The sequence below is a fragment of the Lactuca sativa genome, chromosome 4 (assembly GCF_002870075.4).
Source record: "Lactuca sativa cultivar Salinas chromosome 4, Lsat_Salinas_v11, whole genome shotgun sequence".
In the NCBI taxonomy this organism is placed as follows: domain Eukaryota; kingdom Viridiplantae; phylum Streptophyta; class Magnoliopsida; order Asterales; family Asteraceae; genus Lactuca; species Lactuca sativa.
Window position 1 is genome coordinate 95,975,874 of NC_056626.2, and position 23,141 is coordinate 95,999,014.

Sequence of the window (23,141 nt, forward strand, 5' to 3'; positions counted from 1 at the left end):
GCATCAATTGTAGCCTTTGATAAAGGCTTGCCACTGCGGATTCTTTCATCAACACGCTCATGAGGATTGCCAATTAATTTCTTGTTTTTTAAGTAGTATGAACAAAATTCTAAGGCCTCCTCTGCCACATAACACTCTGCAATGCAACCCTCGGGTCGATGATGATTTCTTACATACCCTTTAAGTGTTTTCATGTATCTCTGAAATGGATACATCCACCTAAAATGAACCGGGCCACACAACCTCACCTCTCTAACTAAATGCACCATCAAGTGAGTCATGACATCGAAAAATGAAGGAGGAAAGTACTTCTCTAACAAACATAATGTTAATACCATGTCATTTTGCAACTTGCCTAGCTTACTAACATCAACAACTTTACTACACAACTCATTGAAAAAATGACACAGGCTTAGGATTGTTCTCCGCACCTTCACATCTAACACCCCTTTGATTGCAAATGGAAGAAGTTGTTGCATTAGTACATCACAATCATTAGACTTCAAACCATTCATCTTTGAAACATCATCCGACACGAGATTCTTGAAATTAGAGCAATACCCATAAGGAACTTTTATGTTAGACAGGGTTTCATAAAATAGATGTTTCTCTGCGGAATTCAATGTGTACTTGGCAGGCGGAAGCCAATGTCGATCCCCTTTTGGTTCAGGTTGTAATTCAGTCTTGATGCCCAACGCTTCAAGATCTTGTCGTGCTTTTAATCCATCCTTCGTCTTGTGAGGCAAATTCAACGCTGTCCCATAAACACTCTCGGTCACATTTTTTTCTATGTGCATGAGATCTAACTGATGGCGAACAGGAAACTTCTTCCAATATTCAAGTTAAAAAAAATCGACTTTTTATGCCAAAATTTAGATCTCTCGTCGATACTTTCTTTTTTCTTCTTTGTCTTTTCCTTCTTTGGTGTTTCCTTCTTTGACGCTCCCTTCCTTGACTTTATCTTCTTTAACTTTATCTTGTTTGATCCTACCTTCTTTGATACTACCTTCTTTGGCTTTATCTTCTTACCCCATGTAGTCTCAAATCCCGCCAGATAGTCATAAATCTCTTCACCTGATGATGGTTGTGGCATAAAATCGTGCTCCTGTTGATTGTTGAAATGTTTTTTTTCTTTTGCGAAAAGGATGTTCAAGTGGTAGGAATCTTTTATGCCCAAGGAAGCATACTTTTTTGGACTTTGGCAACCATTGTGAACAAGTATTCTTTGAACATATTGGACAAGCATAATAACCTTTGGTAACACACCCCGAAAGATTACCATACGCGGGAAAATCACTTATAGTCCAAAGTAATATTGCTCTTAAATTGATGTAGTCTTTCTTATGAGAATCAAAAGTCTCAACGCCAGTTTCCCACAAGAGCTTTAGATCTTCTATCAATGGTGCCAAGTAGACATCAATATTGTTACCAGGTTGGTTTGGCCCGGATATCAACAGAGTCAACATCATGAATTTTCTTGACATACACAAATAAGGGGGTAGATTATATGTTATTAGGATCACCGGCCAACAACTATGCTTGGAACTTAATGACTTGTGTGGATTGATACCATCATCAGACAAGGCTAATCTAAGATTTCGTTTTTCTTGTCCGAATTCTTTCCACGTGTTATCAACAAGCTTCCAAGAAGGGGTATCGCGAGGATGAGTAAGCTTCCCACTATTGACCCGACCTTGTGCATGCTATTCCAACTTTATTGCCATTTGATGAGTGATCAAATACTGACACAAACCTCCCAGACTCTTGTGAAAACAAGATGACTTGATCAGAGGCAGGGAGATCTTATCCAAGAACGAGTACAACCAATCCAACAACCCTCCAAAGCTGCTACACCAACTCAACCGACCCTAAAAGGACCAAGTAATGTTAGATCTTCGTTTGAAGTCGGGAGTTCTTCTGCTCTTGGGGGTTCTTCTCCTCCACAACCTACGCATGATGTTGCCTCTTTGAGGCTTGCCAGGTTTCTTGCTCAACAAGATTCAGATCCTTTACCTCGTGGCAAATGAAGTTTAGGGGGAGCAGGCCCATCTATCTCAGAGCTCAAGGAGGAGATCACTATTGAAGAAGACCTGAGTCCATGCTAGCTCAAACCAAGGGGGAGATTGTTAGGTCATAATTTTGTGGTTTGAGCTAGGCATTCATCTTGTATAGGTCTTGGTAGGGTCTTGGGGTTTGTTATGTTGGTTGTAGTATGTTAGCGAGTGTGCGCAGCCATAGAAGTGTGTGCGGCTGCACACTCTATGTGCGGCCATACATGCGTGTGCGGCTGTACACACGTGTGCGGTTGTATACACGTGTGCGGCTGGTGGTCCTATAAATAGAGTGTGTCTGTGTAAGTTGTAAAGAGACGTCAGTGACGTATGTGTGTGTTTTCCTAAGGTGTACCTGACATTTATTTGATATAGATGTGTGCTTGCTTGGATTAATTCTTCTTCTACTCCTTCTACACTCTATTTGATGTTTGCCTTAATTGATCACTGATTTGGATCCATTAGATTTGGGACGTACAATTTCGAATAATGATTCATTCATCATCTAGTTTGTTCTGAAACACCCATTTAGTACCAACAATAGGATGATTTTGAGGAGAAGGGACGAGAGTCCAAACTTCATTCTATCAAATTCTGTCAATTCTCCACTACTAGAAAAAAGGCATTTTACGACGCTCATTGCGCGTCGTAAAAGGCTCAGACGACGCTCATCCTGTAAAATAAAATGGGACAAATGTTAGAAAAATAAAACGGGACAAATGTTATTTTATTTATATATTTGGGAATTAATGAAACTTACAATTTTATCAACAATCGTCTTCACATCTGCATCGTATCCTCCTATCTTCAACTCTCTTGCTTTTTTCCACAGCACTGTCCTATTAATCTCCTCTTCCGTCTTGCCGGTTTCTTGCATCTAAATTATCAAGAATAACAAAATCAATTAACATAAATATATACAAATAAAATAATCAATATTCAGTGGGAATCATACAATGTCATTAATGAGTCCATCATATCCTTTTTTGCTCAAACGATGACTGTATTTATGATGTGCACGAGTATTTTTAGCTTTCATACTTTTCTCCTGCATTAGAAACATTAAAATTATAAATACAAACATTAAAATTGTAACTACAAATGCATATAAGAAAAGTTTAACAAACCTCCCACTTCTTTGTAACTCTATGGGATACAAAAACTTTCCAATCTTCTTTCTTTATAAACGGATAATCTTTCGGAGGTTTGAACAGATTTGCCTTGGGATCTTTACTTCGGTTCTTAATGAACTTGGCATATAGATAATGCTTGAAGTTTCTCCACTTCTTCCCGATCGATTGGAGAATTTGCTTCCGGCTCTTTGGGTCAACTACAAACTTTTCCTGAAACATAAAAAAAGGTTGGTTCAAAAACAAATCTGAACAGGGAAAAAAACAGGGAAAAAAATAGATCTGAACAAAGGTAATAACAAGAAGAAAATAGAGACTTACCAAAACATATTGCCATAATCCTTCCCTTACTCCCTCACTAACTTTCAACCACGAGTCATAGGTTATGGGGACCATTGTTCTTGCAACCAAACCCTCAAAAGTAGACAGTTTTGTGGCTTCCTTTCCAACCGGGACACCTTTTTTATTGTAAGTTATTACAAGCTTCACTTTATTAGCTTTTGTCTTTGTTGTCGGACCTCTTTGTTTGGAGTCCTCATCGTGATCAGAAGCTGAATCTGATTCCATGTCACAAAAACACAACCTGTTTCAACAAGATTCAAATTAAATTAAGTACGTTGTTATTTGTTGCAGCTGGACATTGATTAATCACATTCAAAATCTGAAATAAAAACATACCAAAAACTTTATTATTCTGCAAAAAAAATATTTAAACTAATATGCCCTCGCCATCTGGATGCGTACACAAAAAATCATCATCAAGGTCTAATAAAGCGGAGTCTTGTGTTAAATCAAAAGTAACATCAAATTCCAACATATCATCAGTTTCACCATTTGATCCATACTTGTACATCCTATGAGGTGTGAATCTAACAACATGCAAATTCTCATCTTGTTGATCTTGAACATAAAAAACTTGTTTGACTTGACTAGCTAATACGAAGGGTTCAGACTTTTGACCAAGCCTATCAAAGTTAACTATCGTGAATCCAAAATCATCCTTTTTTACTCTACGACTATCAACCCAATCACACATGAATACAGGAATACTAAACATGTGATAATTAAGATCCCATATCTCCTTTATACGGCCGAAGTAAGTAACAACACCATACACAGGATTGGAGTCTTTTGCACTAGCAATCTGCATAGTATGTGCAACTAAAGACACTCCACTGCATTGAGTTGTTCTAGACTCATCTCGAGATGTTGTATGAAAATGATATTCATTTATGGCAAAACCGCTATATTTAGTAACAGCAAAATTAGGCCCTTTGGCCAACCAACGAACATCATCACAAATATCTTCCCCGTTAGCCAAACGTTTTCCAACCTAATAGAAAAATATCTAATTAATGTAATTCAAAAAAATAATTAAAAATATTGTAATTCTAACAATCTTATTTTAAAAACAAACCTCTTTCTTAAACAAACTAATAAATGTCTGACTATGTTGGCTCTGCAACCATGTACTCTTGCGAGCATGACGGGGGTTCAGATCCTTCAATTCCAACATATGTTTCCTAAAGTGTATTACAAGTTAAAAGAATGTTTTATATGATAGATAATGGTATAAGAGTATACAGTTTCATGTAATTCTTACTCTATATACGGCTCCACAACAGCAGTGTTTCGTAATACATAAAGATGAGCTTGATCAAGTAACTGAGCATCTACAGCATCAATTGTAGCCTTTGATAAAGGCTTGCCACTGCGGATTCTTTCATCAACACGCTCATGAGGATTGCCAATTAATTTCTTGTTTTTTAAGTAGTATGAACAAAATTCTAAGGCCTCCTCTGCCACATAACACTCTGCAATGCAACCCTCGGGTCGATGATGATTTCTTACATACCCTTTAAGTGTTTTCATGTATCTCTGAAATGGATACATCCACCTAAAATGAACCGGGCCACACAACCTCACCTCTCTAACTAAATGCACCATCAAGTGAGTCATGACATCGAAAAATGAAGGAGGAAAGTACTTCTCTAACAAACATAATGTTAATACAATGTCATTTTGCAACTTGCCTAGCTTACTAACATCAACAACTTTACTACACAACTCATTGAAAAAATGACACAGGCTTAGGATTGTTCTCCGCACCTTCACATCTAACACCCCTTTGATTGCAAATGGAAGAAGTTGTTGCATTAGTACATGACAATCATTAGACTTCAAACCATTCATCTTTGAAACATCATCCGACACGAGATTCTTGAAATTAGAGCAATACCCATAAGGAACTTTTATGTTAGACAGGGTTTCATAAAATAGATGTTTCTCTGCGGAATTCAATGTGTACTTGGCAGGCGGAAGCCAATGTCGATCCCCTTTTGGTTCAGGTTGTAATTCAGTCTTGATGCCCAACGCTTCAAGATCTTGTCGTGCTTTTAATCCATCCTTCGTCTTGTGAGGCAAATTCAACGCTGTCCCATAAACACTCTCGGTCACATTTTTTTCTATGTGCATGAGATCTAACTGATGGCGAACAGGAAACTTCTTCCAATATTCAAGTTAAAAAAAATCGACTTTTTATGCCAAAATTTAGATCTCTCGTCGATACTTTCTTTTTTCTTCTTTGTCTTTTCCTTCTTTGGTGTTTCCTTCTTTGACGCTCCCTTCCTTGACTTTATCTTCTTTAACTTTATCTTGTTTGATCCTACCTTCTTTGATACTACCTTCTTTGGCTTTATCTTCTTACCCCATGTAGTCTCAAATCCCGCCAGATAGTCATAAATCTCTTCACCTGATGATGGTTGTGGCATAAAATCGTGCTCCTGTTGATTGTTGAAATGTTTTTTTTCTTTTGCGAAAAGGATGTTCAAGTGGTAGGAATCTTTTATGCCCAAGGAAGTATACTTTTTTGGACTTTGGCAACCATTGTGAACAAGTATTCTTTGAACATATTGGACAAGCATAATAACCTTTGGTAACACACCCCGAAAGATTACCATACGCGGGAAAATCACTTATAGTCCAAAGTAATATTGCTCTTAAATTGATGTATTCTTTCTTATGAGAATGAAAAGTCTCAACGCCAGTTTCCCACAAGAGCTTTAGATCTTCTATCAATGGTGCCAAGTAGACATCAATATTGTTACCAGGTTGGTTTGGCCCGGATATCAACAGAGTCAACATCATGAATTTTCTTGACATACACAAATAAGGGGGTAGATTATATGTTATTAGGATCACCGGCCAACAACTATGCTTGGAACTTAATGACTTGTGTGGATTGATACCATCATCAGACAAGGCTAATCTAAGATTTCGTTTTTCTTGTCCGAATTCTTTCCACGTGTTATCAACAAGCTTCCAAGAAGGGGTATCGTGAGGATGAGTAAGCTTCCCACTATTGACCCGACCTTGTGCATGCTATTCCAACTTTATTGCCATTTGATGAGTGATCAAATACTGACACAAACCTCCCAGACTCTTGTGAAAACAAGATGACTTGATCAGAGGCAGGGAGATCTTATCCAAGAACGAGTACAACCAATCCAACAACCCTCCAAAGCTGCTACACCAACTCAACCGACCCTAAAAGGACCAAGTAATGTTAGATCTTCGTTTGAAGTCGGGAGTTCTTCTGCTCTTGGGGGTTCTTCTCCTCCACAACCTACGCATGATGTTGCCTCTTTGAGGCTTGCCAGGTTTCTTGCTCAACAAGATTCAGATCCTTTACCTCGTGGCAAATGAAGTTTAGGGGGAGCAGGCCCATCTATCTCAGAGCTCAAGGAGGAGATCACTATTGAAGAAGACCTGAGTCCATGCTAGCTCAAACCAAGGGGGAGATTGTTAGGTCATAATTTTGTGGTTTGAGCTAGGCATTCATCTTGTATAGGTCTTGGTAGGGTCTTGGGGTTTGTTATGTTGGTTGTAGTATGTTAGCGAGTGTGCGCAGCCATAGAAGTGTGTGCGGCTGCACACTCTATGTGCGGCCATACATGCGTGTGCGGCTGTACACACGTGTGCGGTTGTATACACGTGTGCGGCTGGTGGTCCTATAAATAGAGTGTGTCTGTGTAAGTTGTAAAGAGACGTCAGTGACGTATGTGTGTGTTTTCCTAAGGTGTACCTGACATTTATTTGATATAGATGTGTGCTTGCTTGGATTAATTCTTCTTCTACTCCTTCTACACTCTATTTGATGTTTTCCTTAATTGATCACTGATTTGGATCCATTAGATTTGGGACTTACAATTTCGAATAATGATTCATTCATCATCTAGTTTGTTCTGCAACACCCATTTAGTACCAACAATAGGATGATTTTGAGGAGAAGGGATGAGAGTCCAAACTTCATTCTATCGAATTCTGTCAATTCTTCACTACTAGAAAAAAGGCATTTTACGACGCTCATTGCGCGTCGTAAAAGGCTCAGACGACGCTCATCCTGTAAAATAAAATGGGACAAATGTTAGAAAAATAAAACGGGACGAATGTTATTTTTTTTTATATATTTGGGAATTAATGAAACTTACAATTTTATCAACAATCATCTTCACATCTGCATCGTATCCTCCTATCTTCAACTCTCTTGCTTTTTTCCACAGCACTGTCCTATTAATCTCCTCTTCCGTCTTGCCGGTTTCTTGCGTCTAAATTATCAAGAATAACAAAATCAATTAACATAAATATATACAAATAAAATAATCAATATTCAGTGGGAATCATACAATGTCATTAATGAGTCCATCATATCCTTTTTTGCTCAAACGATGATTGTATTTATGATGTGCACGAGTATTTTTAGCTTTCATACTTTTCTCCTGCATTAGAAACATTAAAATTATAAATACAAACATTAAAATTGTAACTACAAATGCATATAAGAAAAGTTTAACAAACCTCCCACTTCTTTGTAACTCTATGGGATACAAAAACTTTCCAATCTTCTTTCTTTATAAACGGATAATCTTTCGGAGGTTTGAATAGATTTGCCTTGGGATCTTTACTTCGGTTCTTAATGAACTTGGCATATAGATAATGCTTGAAGTTTCTCCACTTCTTCCCGATCGATTGGAGAATTTGCTTCCGGCTCTTTGGGTCAACTACAAACTTTTCCTGAAACATAAAAAAAGGTTGGTTCAAAAACAAATCTGAACAGGGAAAAAACAGGGACAAAAATAGATCTGAACAAAGGTAATAACAGGAAGAAAATAGAGACTTACCAAAACATATTGCCATAATCCTTCCCTTACTCCCTCACTAACTTTCAACCACGAGTCATAGGTTATGGGGACCATTGTTCTTGCAACCAAACCCTCAAAAGTAGACAGTTTTGTGGCTTCCTTTCCAACCGGGACACCTTTTGTTATTGTAAGTTATTACAAGCTTCACTTTATTAGCTTTTGTCTTTGTTGTCGGACCTCTTTGTTTGGAGTCCTCATCGTGATCAGAAGCTGAATCTGATTCCATGTCACAAAAACACAACCTGTTTCAACAAGATTCAAATTAAATTAAGTACGTTGTTATTTGTTGCAGCTGGACATTGATTAATCACATTCAAAATCTGAAATAAAAACATACCAAAAACTTTATTATTCTGCAAAAAAAATATTTAAACTAATATGCCCTCGCCATCCGGACGCGTACACAAAAAATCATCATCAAGGTCTAATAAAGCGGAGTCTTGTGTTAAATCAAAAGTAACATCAAATTCCAACATATCATCAGTTTCACCATTTGATCCATACTTGTACATCCTATGAGGTGTGAATCTAACAACATGCAAATTCTCATCTTGTTGATCTTGAACATAAAAAACTTGTTTGACTTGACTAGCTAATACGAAGGGTTCAGACTTTTGACCAAGCCTATCAAAGTTAACTACCGTGAATCCTAAATCATCCTTTTTTACTCCACGACTATCAACCCAATCACACATGAATACAGGAATACTAAACATGTGATAATTAAGATCCCATATCTCCTTTATACGGCCGAAGTAAGTAACAGCACCATACACATGATTGGAGTCTTTTGCACTAGCAATCTGCATAGTATGTGCAACTAAAGACACTCCACTGCATTGAGTTGTTCTAGACTCATCTCGAGATGTTGTATGAAAATGATATTCATTTATCGCAAAACCGCTATATTTAGTAACAGCAAAATTAGGCCCTTTGGCCAACCAACGAACATCATCACAAATATCTTCCCCGTTAGCCAAACGTTTTCCAACCTAATAGAAAAATATCTAATTAATGTAATTCAAAAAAATAATTAAAAATATTGTAATTCTAACAATCTTATTTTAAAAACAAACCTCTTTCTTAAACCAACTAATAAATGTCTGACTATGTTGGCTCTGCAACCATGTACTCTTGCGAGCATGACGGGGGTTCAGATCCTTCAATTCCAACATATGTTTCCTAAAGTGTATTACAAGTTAAAAGAATGTTTTATATGATAGATAATGGTATAAGAGTATACAGTTTCATGTAATTCTTACTCTATATACGGCTCCACAACAGCAGTGTTTCGTAATACATAAAGATGAGCTTGATCAAGTAACTGAGCATCTACAGCATCAATTGTAGCCTTTGATAAAGGCTTGCCACTGCGGATTCTTTCATCAACACGCTCATGAGGATTGCCAATTAATTTCTTGTTTTTTAAGTAGTCTGAACAAAATTCTAAGGCCTCCTCTGCCACATAACACTCTGCAATGCAACCCTCGGGTCGATGATGATTTCTTACATACCCTTTAAGTGTTTTCATGTATCTCTGAAATGGATACATCCACCTAAAATGAACCGGGCCACACAACCTCACCTCTCTAACTAAATGCACCATCAAGTGAGTCATGACATCGAAAAATGAAGGAGGAAAGTACTTCTCTAACAAACATAATGTTAATACAATGTCATTTTGCAACTTGCCTAGCTTACTAACATCAACAACTTTACTACACAACTCATTGAAAAAATGACACAGGCTTAGGATTGTTCTCCGCACCTTCACATCTAACACCCCTTTGATTGCAAATGGAAGAAGTTGTTGCATTAGTACATGACAATCATTAGACTTCAAACCATTCATCTTTGAAACATCATCCGACACGAGATTCTTGAAATTAGAGCAATACCCGTACGGAACTTTTATGTTAGACAGGGTTTCATAAAATAGATGTTTCTCTGCGGAATTCAATGTGTACTTGGCAGGCGGAAGCCAATGTCGATCCCCTTTTGGTTCAGGTTGTAATTCAGTCTTGATGCCCAACGCTTCAAGATCTTGTCGTGCTTTTAATCCATCCTTCGTCTTGTGAGGCAAATTCAATGCTGTCCCATAAACACTCTCGGTCACATTTTTTTCTATGTGCATGAGATCTAACTGATGGCGAACAGGAAACGTCTTCCAATATTCAAGTTAAAAAAAATCGACTTTTTATGCCAAAATTTAGATCTCTCGTCGATACTTTCTTTTTTCTTCTTTGTCTTTTCCTTCTTTGGTGTTTCCTTCTTTGACGCTCCCTTCCTTGACTTTATCTTCTTTAACTTTATCTTGTTTGATCCTACCTTCTTTGATACTACCTTCTTTGGCTTTATCTTCTTACCCCATGTAGTCTCAAATCCCGCCAGATAGTCATAAATCTCTTCACCTGATGATGGTTGTGGCATAAAATCGTGCTCCTATTGATTGTTGAAATGTTTTTTTTTCTTTTGCGAAAAGGATGTTCAAGTGGTAGGAATCTTTTATGCCCAAGGAAGCATACTTTTTTGGACTTTGGCAACCATTGTGAACAAGTATTCTTTGAACATATTGGACAAGCATAATAACCTTTGGTAACACACCCCGAAAGATTACCATACGCGGGAAAATCACTTATAGTCCAAAGTAATATTGCTCTTAAATTGATGTATTCTTTCTTATGAGAATCAAAAGTCTCAACGCCAGTTTCCCACAAGAGCTTTAGATCTTCTATCAATGGTGCCAAGTAGACATCAATATTGTTACCAGGTTGGTTTGGCCCGGATATCAACAGAGTCAAAATCATGAATTTTCTTGACATACACAAATAAGGGGGTAGATTATATGTTATTAGGATCATCGGCCAACAACTATGCTTGGAACTTAATGACTTGTGTGGATTGATACCATCATCAGACAAGGCTAATCTAAGATTTCGTTTTTCTTGTCCGAATTCTTTCCACGTGTTATCAACAAGCTTCCAAGAAGGGGTATCGCGAGGATGAGTAAGCTTCCCACTATTGACCCGACCTTGTGCATGCTATTCCAACTTTATTGCCATTTGATGAGTGATCAAATACTGACACAAACCTCCCAGACTCTTGTGAAAACAAGATGACTTGATCAGAGGCAGGGAGATCTTATCCAAGAACGAGTACCACCAATCCAACAACCCTCCAAAGCTGCTACACCAACTCAAACGACCCTAAAAGGACCAAGTAATGTTAGATCTTCGTTTGAAGTTGGGAGTTCTTCTGCTCTTGGGGGTTCTTCTCCTCCACAACCTACGCATGATGTTGCCTCTTTGAGGCTTGCCAGGTTTCTTGCTCAACAAGATTCAGATCCTTTACCTCATGGCAAATGAAGTTTAGGGGGAGCAGGCCCATCTATCTCAGAGCTCAAGGAGGAGATCACTATTGAAGAAGACCTGAGTCCATGCTAGCTCAAACCAAGGGGGAGATTGTTAGGTCATAATTTTGTGGTTTGAGCTAGGCATTCATCTTGTATAGGTCTTGGTAGGGTCTTGGGGTTTGTTATGTTGGTTGTAGTATGTTAGCGAGTGTGCACGGCCATAGAAGTGTGTGCGGCTGCACACTCTATGTGCGGCCATACATGCGTGTGCGGCTGTACACACGTGTGCGGTTGTATACACGTGTGCGACTGGTGGTCCTATAAATAGAGTGTGTCTGTGTAAGTTGTAAAGAGACGTCAGTGACGTATGTGTGTGTTTTCCTAAGGTGTACCTGACATTTATTTGATATAGATGTGTGCTTGCTTGGATTAATTCTTCTTCTACTCCTTCTACACTCTATTTGATGTTTTCCTTAATTGATCACTGATTTGGATCCATTAGATTTGGGACTTACAATTTCGAATACTGATTCATTCATCATCTAGTTTGTTCTGAAACACCCATTTAGTACCAACAATAGGATGATTTTGAGGAGAAGGGATGAGAGTCCAAACTTCATTCTATCGAATTCTGTCAATTCTTCACTACTAGAAAAAAGGCCTTTTACGACGCTCATTGCGCGTCGTAAAAGGCTCAGACGACGCTCATCCTGTAAAATAAAATGGGACAAATGTTAGAAAAATAAAACGGGACAAATGTTATTTTTTTTATATATTTGGGAATTAATGAAACTTACAATTTTATCAACAATCGTCTTCACATCTGCATCGTATCCTCCTATCTTCAACTCTCTTGCTTTTTTCCACAGCACTGTCCTATTAATCTCCTCTTCCGTCTTGCCGGTTTCTTGCATCTAAATTATCAAGAATAACAAAATCAATTAACATAAATATATACAAATAAAATAATCAATATTCAGTGGGAATCATACAATGTCATTAATGAGTCCATCATATCCTTTTTTGCTCAAACGATGATTGTATTTATGATGTGCACGAGTATTTTTAGCTTTCATACTTTTCTCCTGCATTAGAAACATTAAAATTATAAATACAAACATTAAAATTGTAACTACAAATGCATATAAGAAAAGTTTAACAAACCTCCCACTTCTTTGTAACTCTATGGGATACAAAAACTTTCCAATCTTCTTTCTTTATAAACGGATAATCTTTCGGAGGTTTGAATAGATTTGCCTTGGGATCTTTACTTCGGTTCTTAATGAACTTGGCATATAGATAATGCTTGAAGTTTCTCCACTTCTTCCCGATCGATTGGAGAATTTGCTTCCGGCTCTTTGGGTCAACTACAAACTTTTCCTGAAACATAAAAAAAGGTTGGTTCAAAAACAAATCTGAACAGGGAAAAAACAGGGACAAAAATAGATCTGAACAAAGGTAATAACAGGAAGAAAATAAAGACTTACCAAAACATATTGCCATAATCCTTCCCTTACTCCCTCACTAACTTTCAACCACGAGTCATAGGTTATGGGGACCATTGTTCTTGCAACCAAACCCTCAAAAGTAGACAGTTTTGTGGCTTCCTTTCCAACCGGGACACCTTTTTTTATTGTAAGTTATTACAAGCTTCACTTTATTAGCTTTTGTCTTTGTTGTCGGACCTCTTTGTTTGGAGTCCTCATCGTGATCAGAAGCTGAATCTGATTCCATGTCACAAAAACACAACCTGTTTCAACAAGATTCAAATTAAATTAAGTACGTTGTTATTTGTTGCAGCTGGACATTGATTAATCACATTCAAAATCTGAAATAAAAACATACCAAAAACTTTATTATTCTGCAAAAAAAATATTTAAACTAATATGCCCTCGCCATCCGGACGCGTACACAAAAAATCATCATCAAGGTCTAATAAAGCGGAGTCTTGTGTTAAATCAAAAGTAACATCAAATTCCAACATATCATCAGTTTCACCATTTGATCCATACTTGTACATCCTATGAGGTGTGAATCTAACAACATGCAAATTCTCATCTTGTTGATCTTGAACATAAAAAACTTGTTTGACTTGACTAGCTAATACGAAGGGTTCAGACTTTTGACCAAGCCTATCAAAGTTAACTACCGTGAATCCTAAATCATCCTTTTTTACTCCACGACTATCAACCCAATCACACATGAATACAGGAATACTAAACATGTGATAATTAAGATCCCATATCTCCTTTATACGGCCGAAGTAAGTAACAGCACCATACACATGATTGGAGTCTTTTGCACTAGCAATCTGCATAGTATGTGCAACTAAAGACACTCCACTGCATTGAGTTGTTCTAGACTCATCTCGAGATGTTGTATGAAAATGATATTCATTTATGGCAAAACCGCTATATTTAGTAACAAGAAAATTAGGCCCTTTGGCCAACCAACGAACATCATCACAAATATCTTCCCCGTTAGCCAAACGTTTTCCAACCTAATAGAAAAATATCTAATTAATGTAATTCAAAAAAATAATTAAAAATATTGTAATTCTAACAATCTTATTTTAAAAACAAACCTCTTTCTTAAACCAACTAATAAATGTCTGACTATGTTGGCTCTGCAACCATGTACTCTTGCGAGCATGACGGGGGTTCAGATCCTTCAATTCCAACATATGTTTCCTAAAGTGTATTACAAGTTAAAAGAATGTTTTATATGATAGATAATGGTATAAGAGTATACAGTTTCATGTAATTCTTACTCTATATACGGCTCCACAACAGCAGTGTTTCGTAATACATAAAGATGAGCTTGATCAAGTAACTGAGCATCTACAGCATCAATTGTAGCCTTTGATAAAGGCTTGCCACTGCGGATTCTTTCATCAACACGCTCATGAGGATTGCCAATTAATTTCTTGTTTTTTAAGTAGTCTGAACAAAATTCTAAGGCCTCCTCTGCCACATAACACTCTGCAATGCAACCCTCGGGTCGATGATGATTTCTTACATACCCTTTAAGTGTTTTCATGTATCTCTGAAATGGATACATCCACCTAAAATGAACCGGGCCACACAACCTCACCTCTCTAACTAAATGCACCATCAAGTGAGTCATGACATCGAAAAATGAAGGAGGAAAGTACTTCTCTAACAAACATAATGTTAATACAATGTCATTTTGCAACTTGCCTAGCTTACTAACATCAACAACTTTACTACACAACTCATTGAAAAAATGACACAGGCTTAGGATTGTTCTCCGCACCTTCACATCTAACACCCCTTTGATTGCAAATGGAAGAAGTTGTTGCATTAGTACATGACAATCATTAGACTTCAAACCATTCATCTTTGAAACATCATCCGACACGAGATTCTTGAAATTAGAGCAATACCCATAAGGAACTTTTATGTTAGACAGGGTTTCATAAAATAGATGTTTCTCTGCGGAATTCAATGTGTACTTGGCAGGCGGAAGCCAATGTCGATCCCCTTTTGGTTCAGGTTGTAATTCAGTCTTGATGCCCAACGCTTCAAGATCTTGTCGTGCTTTTAATCCATCCTTCGTCTTGTGAGGCAAATTCAACGCTGTCCCATAAACACTCTCGGTCACATTTTTTTCTATGTGCATGAGATCTAACTGATGGCGAACAGGAAACGTCTTCCAATATTCAAGTTAAAAAAAATCGACTTTTTATGCCAAAATTTAGATCTCTCGTCGATACTTTCTTTTTTCTTCTTTGTCTTTTCCTTCTTTGGTGTTTCCTTCTTTGACGCTCCCTTCCTTGACTTTATCTTCTTTAACTTTATCTTGTTTGATCCTACCTTCTTTGATACTACCTTCTTTGGCTTTATCTTCTTACCCCATGTAGTCTCAAATCCCGCCAGATAGTCATAAATCTCTTCACCTGATGATGGTTGTGGCATAAAATCGTGCTCCTGTTGATTGTTGAAATGTTTTTTTTCTTTTGCGAAAAGGATGTTCAAGTGGTAGGAATCTTTTATGCCCAAGGAAGCATACTTTTTTGGACTTTGGCAACCATTGTGAACAAGTATTCTTTGAACATATTGGACAAGCATAATAACCTTTGGTAACACACCCCGAAAGATTACCATACGCGGGAAAATCACTTATAGTCCAAAGTAATATTGCTCTTAAATTGATGTATTCTTTCTTATGAGAATCAAAAGTCTCAACGCCAGTTTCCTACAAGAGCTTTAGATCTTCTATCAATGGTGCCAAGTGGACATCAATATTGTTACCAGGTTGGTTTGGCCCGGATATCAACAGAGTCAACATCATGAATTTTCTTGACATACACAAATAAGGGGGTAGATTATATGTTATTAGGATCACCGGCCAACAACTATGCTTGGAACTTAATGACTTGTGTGGATTGATACCATCATCAGACAAGGCTAATCTAAGATTTCGTTTTTCTTGTCCGAATTCTTTCCACGTGTTATCAACAAGCTTCCAAGAAGGGGTATCGCGAGGATGAGTAAGCTTCCCACTATTGACCCGACCTTGTGCATGCTATTCCAACTTTATTGCCATTTGATGAGTGATCAAATACTGACACAAACCTCCCAGACTCTTGTGAAAACAAGATGACTTGATCAGAGGCAGGGAAATCTTATCCAAGAACGAGTACCACCAATCCAACAACCCTCCAAAGCTGCTACACCAACTCAACCGACCCTAAAAGGACCAAGTAATGTTAGATCTTCGTTTGAAGTCGGGAGTTCTTCTGCTCTTGGGGGTTCTTCTCCTCCACAACCTACGCATGATGTTGCCTCTTTGAGGCTTGCCAGGTTTCTTGCTCAACAAGATTCAGATCCTTTACCTCATGGCAAATGAAGTTTAGGGGGAGCAGGCCCATCTATCTCAGAGCTCAAGGAGGAGATCACTATTGAAGAAGACCTGAGTCCATGCTAGCTCAAACCAAGGGGGAGATTGTTAGGTCATAATTTTGTGGTTTGAGCTAGGCATTCATCTTGTATAGGTCTTGGTAGGGTCTTGGGGTTTGTTATGTTGGTTGTAGTATGTTAGCGAGTGTGCACGGCCATAGAAGTGTGTGCGGCTGCACACTCTATGTGCGGCCATACATGCGTGTGCGGCTGTACACACGTGTGCGGTTGTATACACGTGTGCGGCTGGTGGTCCTATAAATAGAGTGTGTCTGTGTAAGTTGTAAAGAGACGTCAGTGACGTATGTGTGTGTTTTCCTAAGGTGTACCTGACATTTATTTGATATAGATGTGTGCTTGCTTGGATTAATTCTTCTTCTACTCCTTCTACACTCTATTTGATGTTTTCCTTAATTGATCACTGATTTGGATCCATTAGATTTGGGACTTACAATTTCGAATAATGATTCATTCATCATCTAGTTTGTTCTGAAACACCCATTTAGTACCAACAATAGGATGATTTTGAGGAGAAGGGATGAGAGTCCAAACTTCATTCTATCGAATTCTGTCAATTCTTCACTACTAGAAAAAAGGCCTTTTACGACGCTCATTGCGCGTCGTAAAAGGCTCAGACGACGCTCATCCTGTAAAATAAAATGGGACAAATGTTAGAAAAATAAAACGGGACAAATGTTATTTTTTTTATATATTTGGGAATTAATGAAACTTACAATTTTATCAACAATCGTCTTCATATCTGCATCGTATCCTCCTATCTTCAACTCTCTTGCTTTTTTCCACAGCACTGTCCTATTAATCTCCTCTTCCGTCTTGCCGGTTTCTTGCATCTAAATTATCAAGAATAACAAAATCAATTAACATAAATATATACAAATAAAATAATCAATATTCAGTGGGAATCATACAATGTCATTAATGAGTCCATCATATCCTTTTTTGCTCAAACGATGATTGTATTTATGATGTGCACGAGTATTTTTAGCTTTCATACTTTTCTCCTGCATTAGAAACATTAAAATTATAAATACAAACATTAAAATTGTAACTACAAATGCATATAAGAAAAGTTTAACAAACCTCCCACTTCTTTGTAACTCTATGGGATACAAAAACTTTCCAATCTTCTTTCTTTATAAACGGATAATCTTTCGGAGGTTTGAATAGATTTGCCTTGGGATCTTTACTTCGGTTCTTAATGAACTTGGCATATAGATAATGCTTGAAGTTTCTCCACTTCTTCCCGATCGATTGGAGAATTTGCTTCCGGCTCTTTGGGTCAACTACAAACTTTTCCTGAAACATAAAAAAAGGTTGGTTCAAAAACAAATCTGAACAGGGAAAAAACAGGGACAAAAATAGATCTGAACAAAGGTAATAACAGGAAGAAAATAGAGACTTACCAAAACATATTGCCATAATCCTTCCCTTACTCCCTCACTAACTTTCAACCACGAGTCATAGGTTATGGGGACCATTGTTCTTGCAACCAAACCCTCAAAAGTAGACAGTTTTGTGGCTTCCTTTCCAACTGGGACACCTTTTTTTATTGTAAGTTATTACAAGCTTCACTTTATTAGCTTTTGTCTTTGTTGTCGGACCTCTTTGTTTGGAGTCCTCATCGTGATCAGAAGCTGAATCTGATTCCATGTCACAAAAACACAACCTGTTTCAACAAGATTCAAATTAAATTAAGTACGTTGTTATTTGTTGCAGCTGGACATTGATTAATCACATTCAAAATCTGAAATAAAAACATACCAAAAACTTTATTATTCTGCAAAAAAAATATTTAAACTAATATGCCCTCGCCATCCAGACGCGTACACAAAAAATCATCATCAAGGTCTAATAAAGCGGAGTCTTGTGTTAAATCAAAAGTAACATCAAATTCCAACATATCATCAGTTTCACCATTTGATCCATACTTGTACATCCTATGAGGTGTGAATCTAACAACATGCAAATTCTCATCTTGTTGATCTTGAACATAAAAAACTTGTTTGACTTGACTAGCTAATACGAAGGGTTCAGACTTTTGACCAAGCCTATCAAAGTTAACTACCGTGAATCCTAAATCATCCTTTTTTACTCCACGACTATCAACCCAATCACACATGAATACAGGAATACTAAACATGTGATAATTAAGATCCCATATCTCCTTTATACGGCCGAAGTAAGTAACAACACCATACACATGATTGGAGTGTTTTGCACTAGCAATCTGCATAGTATGTGCAACTAAAGACACTCCACTGCATTGAGTTGTTCTAGACTCATCTCGAGATGTTGTATGAAAAAGATATTCATTTATGGCAAAACCGCTATATTTAGTAACAACAAAATTAGGCCCTTTGGCCAACCAACGAACATCATCACAAATATCTTCCCCGTTAGCCAAACGTTTTCCAACCTAATAGAAAAATATCTAATTAATGTAATTCAAAAAAATAATTAAAAATATTGTAATTCTAACAATCTTATTTTAAAAACAAACCTCTTTCTTAAACCAACTAATAAATGTCTGACTATGTTGGCTCTGCAACCATGTACTCTTGCGAGCATGACGGGGGTTCAGATCCTTCAATTCCAACATATGTTTCCTAAAGTGTATTACAAGTTAAAAGAATGTTTTATATGATAGATAATGGTATAAGAGTATACAGTTTCATGTAATTCTTACTCTATATACGGCTCCACAACAGCAGTGTTTCGTAATACATAAAGATGAGCTTGATCAAGTAACTGAGCATCTACAGCATCAATTGTAGCCTTTGATAAAGGCTTGCCACTGCGGATTCTTTCATCAACACGCTCATGAGGATTGCCAATTAATTTCTTGTTTTTTAAGTAGTCTGAACAAAATTCTAAGGCCTCCTCTGCCACATAACACTCTGCAATGCAACCCTCGGGTCGATGATGATTTCTTACATACCCTTTAAGTGTTTTCATTTATCTCTGAAATGGATACATCCACCTAAAATGAACCGGGCCACACAACCTCACCTCTCTAACTAAATGCACCATCAAGTGAGTCATGACATCGAAAAATGAAGGAGGAAAGTACTTCTCTAACAAACATAATGTTAATACAATGTCATTTTGCAACTTGCCTAGCTTACTAACATCAACAACTTTACTACACAACTCATTGAAAAAATGACACAGGCTTAGGATTGTTCTCCGCACCTTCACATCTAACACCCCTTTGATTGCAAATGGAAGAAGTTGTTGCATTAGTACATGACAATCATTAGACTTCAAACCATTCATCTTTGAAACATCATCCGACACGAGATTCTTGAAATTAGAGCAATACCCATAAGGAACTTTTATGTTAGACAGGGTTTCATAAAATAGATGTTTCTCTGCGGAATTCAATGTGTACTTGGCAGGCGGAAGCCAATGTCGATCCCCTTTTGGTTCAGGTTGTAATTCAGTCTTGATGCCCAACGCTTCAAGATCTTGTCGTGCTTTTAATCCATCCTTCGTCTTGTGAGGCAAATTCAACGCTGTCCCATAAACACTCTCGGTCACATTTTTTTCTATGTGCATGAGATCTAACTGATGGCGAACAGGAAACGTCTTCCAATATTCAAGTTAAAAAAAATCGACTTTTTATGCCAAAATTTAGATCTCTCGTCGATACTTTCTTTTTTCTTCTTTGTCTTTTCCTTCTTTGGTGTTTCCTTCTTTGACGCTCCCTTCCTTGACTTTATCTTCTTTAACTTTATCTTGTTTGATCCTACCTTCTTTGATACTACCTTCTTTGGCTTTATCTTCTTACCCCATGTAGTCTCAAATCCCGCCAGATAGTCATAAATCTCTTCACCTGATGATGGTTGTGGCATAAAATCGTGCTCCTGTTGATTGTTGAAATGTTTTTTTTCTTTTGCGAAAAGGATGTTCAAGTGGTAGGAATCTTTTATGCCCAAGGAAGCATACTTTTTTGGACTTTGGCAACCATTGTGAACAAGTATTCTTTGAACATATTGGACAAGCATAATAACCTTTGGTAACACACCCCGAAAGATTACCATACGCGGGAAAATCACTTATAGTCCAAAGTAATATTGCTCTTAAATTGATGTATTCTTTCTTATGAGAATCAAAAGTCTCAACGCCAGTTTCCTACAAGAGCTTTAGATCTTCTATCAATGGTGCCAAGTGGACATCAATATTGTTACCAGGTTGGTTTGGCCCGGATATCAACAGAGTCAACATCATGAATTTTCTTGACATACACAAATAAGGGGGTAGATTATATGTTATTAGGATCACCGGCCAACAACTATGCTTGGAACTTAATGACTTGTGTGGATTGATACCATCATCAGACAAGGCTAATCTAAGATTTCGTTTTTCTTGTCCGAATTCTTTCCACGTGTTATCAACAAGCTTCCAAGAAGGGGTATCGCGAGGATGAGTAAGCTTCCCACTATTGACCCGACCTTGTGCATGCCAAGTTAAGTCATGTGCAATTTGTGGTATTGAAAACATTCTTCTAAATCTAGGGATGATAGTAAAATACCACAAAACTTTTGAAGGTACGTTTTTGGAATTCTTATTCCAACGAGAAGTGCCACAAGTTGGACATTGAGAAGCATCTTTATGTTCTTTCCAGAATAGAACACAATCATTTTCACATGCATGAATCTTCTCATATTGTAGACCTACTCTTTTAGCAACTTCTTGGACTCATATATTGAGCTAGGGATGGTATTGTTTGATGGTAAGATATCTTTTAGGACAGACAACAAAGCATCAAAGCTAGCATCAGACCATCCAAATTGACCCTTCAAATGTTGGAATTTCAATAATCCACTAAGTGCATTATACTTTGACCCTACATAAAGTGGCTTATCATACTCTTCAAGAAGTGATTTCAACAAATCAGGTTCATCGTCTACGTATTTGAAGGCATCATGAAGCATATCCTTTGTATAAATAGCATCAGGAGGAATGGAATTGTTAGGGCATCTAGAATCACTATTGGGTTGTTTTTCTCCATGGAAAGACCAAATCTTATAATTCTCATCGAAGCCGTGGGCAAACAAATGATAACGGACATTGTCAATTGAGTGGTGACACAAATTGATGCAATTTACAACAGGCCATGGAATAACATCTAACTTTGGATTATTAGTTTGTGCAAACTCTAGAAAAGCATTCACACCTTCATCATATGCATTTGATAATCTACTAGAGGAAATCCATGATTTATCCATTAAACATTTGTTGCCAACCTACATAATTATTTACCATTTAAAGCAATAATGATTACGCATGTTTAGGGACAAAAACTATGCAAAAAAAAAAAAACTGTACAGGGCCAAAACTATACAGGGACAAAAAAATTGTATAGGGGCCAAAACTGTACAGTGACAAAACTGAAGCAGGGACCAAAACTGTATGGGTTATCAATTACTTTTTCAGCATCCAGTTACTTTTTCAGCTTGTTTGAATATTTTTATGTGTTTGTTATAAAATTTTATGAACTTTTACAGAAATTTGAAAATTAGAAATACTTTTAAAATTTTGAATATGATCTTTTGCAGAAATTTGAAAGTTAGAATTGGGCTAAACAGGTGTCCAACACAAAACCACCTGCAAACCCGTTACTTCATAATTTATGTGTTTGACATTTTTACCCTTGGGTGGTCAATCTGTTTAAAATTAGCATTATTTTTCAATATGTAATTAGCTAACTGTAATATTTTCTTTAATAAATATAGATTGCTCCAAGCCCAATCTTACAAATATAAATACATGCATTTGATATTTGGTTTCACGTATTTTTAAGAATGGGAATTAGTGAAAGTTGTGTTAGTTAGATAGAAAGTAACTGCCATAATTAGGTATTAACTGTCAGTTGACAGTTACATTCTAAAAATGTATAAATATTTATGTTTGATGTTAATTGTGATTAATACTGCATAAGAACTTCCTATAGGTATGGCTGTTCTTTGTTGTTTTTTTCTTTCTTTCTTTCTCTTTTGTCTTTGTTGGTTAATGAGTTGATGTTTCTACTTGTTTCCATTCCTGATTTAATGTGGCAGATTGAGGTTAGTAAAATTTTCATCACACATCGATTAATTATCATTTTATTATTATTTAAAGATGACTGAATTGATTTGTATGAATCATGTGAAAGGGTGAGTACCTAAGATCTATAAAAGATCTGTTAGAAAAGAAGGAGCACAACTGCACCCTAATCAAGGTAACTCATAGTTACAGGTAAACTCTCTGTTTCTCAAGGTTGTTTTTATTATCTGTAATAGCTTTAGTTATAGATTAATTATTGTTTTTGTTATAATATGATTGAATTGATTTGTATGAATCCTGTTAAAGGGTGAACATGATGGATCTGTTAGAAAAGAAGAGGTGCAGGTGTTATATGTATTGCTTGTAGAGTAGCACAAAGCTTTTTGGATGACATTCTTTTTAATCTCATTCTATTG